Genomic DNA, 2,388 nt, shown 5'->3' with positions numbered 1-2,388 from the left:
GATATGCACTACTAAACATGACTTGTGTAATTGTGACAACCAACCCCATCGTGGGGTTGGTTGTCACACTTTTTACTTTCATCTAAATAAAAAAGAAATACTTAGTCAGTCTAATTTCAATGTGTAATGGAACCCCAAAGTGTCTTTATGAAATAGAAGAAACAAATCCTTCTCTGGAGGATTTATTTTAAAAGATATGCACTACTAAACATGACTTGTGTAATTGTGACAACCAACCCCACGATGGGGTTGGTTGTCACAAATGCACGAGCCATGTTTATTAGTGCCTATCATTTTAAATACATCCTCCTGAGAAGGATATGTTTCTTCTATTTCAAAAAGACACTTTGGGGTTCCATTACACATTGAAATTAGACTGACTAAGCATTTCTTTTTTTTTATTTAGATGAAAGTAAAAAGTGTGACAACCAACCCCGTTCTCCCCTAATCATTTTCATCTCTAAAGCTTTAAGATAAACCTGTAGTTTGTAGGAATTTGGTGATTTATCACCTATACAATAAGCTTATTTTGTTTAAAAGAGCATTGATTTGAAAATTTTATTTTTGTCCGAGGTGACATCAAGACTTCTWGCCCTATATTTAAAAAAGCAACCCCTAAGCTTCTCAATAAATATAATATGAAGAGACTTTCCTGCACTATGGCAGCTGGCAGAAATAAAAGGTGCATTTTAAAAAGATTATTTTAGAAGAGAAACCTGTTAAACTTTTGATTCAAAAGTAAATGTAGCTTAGGAAGATTTTATGCTATTTTAATTACTGGCAATAAATGATGGTGTCTTTATGGATTYATCTTACTTATTAATTATATCAAAGATCAATATTTTCACTTTTTTTGCGCAGCAGTTTATTCCGATTCATTTTACTAACACGACTCATAAATGTTGAGCTAAAGTTTGATGTGACAGGAGCGAAGGGGGTCACCAACAGATTCAACAGCTTTATTTAAAATTTTGTCCATATAGCTTTTTAGATTCAACTGTTAGCAAAATATATCAAGAACCTTCAAATGGATTTTGTTGACATGTTCAGGAAACAGTCACTATGTAAATTTATAGCTGATTAACTTTTGATGCCAACCCAATTCAAGATGGCCGTCTCAGAAACTGTTTTTAATAAACACTAAAACGGTTCAAACTCAAGCGATTTGAGCTACATTTTGGCAAGTTAGTAGCTGAGAGTCATTCCTAGCTYTGAGTGCWGACTGATGCAAAATGTTTTTAAAACTTTGTTAGTTCACATTTATTGAAATATCACAGAAACTACTTTTCTCCCATACTTTCCCAGACCTTGAAAATGCTAAAACTGCATTTTAAGACTCTGTAGGGAGCGTGTATTTGGAAAAATAAACACACAACAAAAAAGCACATTTTAATAATTGCATTTTATGAATTTAAAACAAACAAAAAAATGCAAATAAAAATAAAAAGAGCAAAAAACAAAACAGTGTCATTAGGTAAGACAAGGCAAGACACAAATAAAAGTCCTATCTGGGTGAGGGTAAGAGTGAAGGTGGGCCAATGGACGAGGAATGGAAGGCTGAGTTTTGTCAGATGGGACATCTTRGATTATTTACACTTATTATTTATCAATGCAGAACTGGCAGACCCTGAAGAGGGAGTGTGTGTGTGTGTGTATTGGGGGGGCTCAAAGTAGTACATCAGAGACACAAACACCAGAGAGAAAGGCACTATCCAGAGAGAACGAGAAACTAAACACAAAAACATAAAGTGGACTAGACAAAAAAAAAAGTGCTCGACCAAACATCACACTGAACAGACACAGAAACAACTGACATTATTTCAGCTCATTGTTAAAGTTGTAAGGACAATCTTTCATTTTCCTGAAGTGTGAATTTAGCTGCAGAGTTGCACTGGCTGATTACGCAAAACGATTACCCAAGCTCCGCCCACTTGTCTAAGTGCATGTAGAAGGGGCGGTGTGTCTGCAAATGCATGTGAACTACCTGTACACACCGCTTTCTAAAGGAATATTAACGCCACGAGTTCAGCATGTTTTTTTTTTTTAATCCCTTGTGTGGTTCAGCTCTCGACCGCGCTTCCCTCATGTTTGTAGATTCAGTCAGCTACATTCATTGCCAAAAATAAAATTGGCTGCAATAAATACATTGACTTTCAAAAAAGGTAGCTGGGGCTTTTTACTCTTATTTTTAAATACAGATTTCGCAGCATTCATGGCTCTAGACGCTGGTCAATAATTTCCTGACAGAACTAGTTTCTTTCAATGACTGACTTTTCTTTCTAAACTGTACTTGCATTACCGGTACGAGAAATCTTCAAAAATTAATTTATGATTACTAAAATGTCATTATGTGATGAAAACAAAAACAAAACAAAACTGGACTGACAA

The sequence above is a fragment of the Austrofundulus limnaeus genome, unplaced genomic scaffold (assembly GCF_001266775.1).
Source record: "Austrofundulus limnaeus strain Quisiro unplaced genomic scaffold, Austrofundulus_limnaeus-1.0 Scaffold168, whole genome shotgun sequence".
NCBI lineage: Eukaryota > Metazoa > Chordata > Actinopteri > Cyprinodontiformes > Rivulidae > Austrofundulus > Austrofundulus limnaeus.
This window is presented reverse-complemented; position numbering follows the sequence as displayed.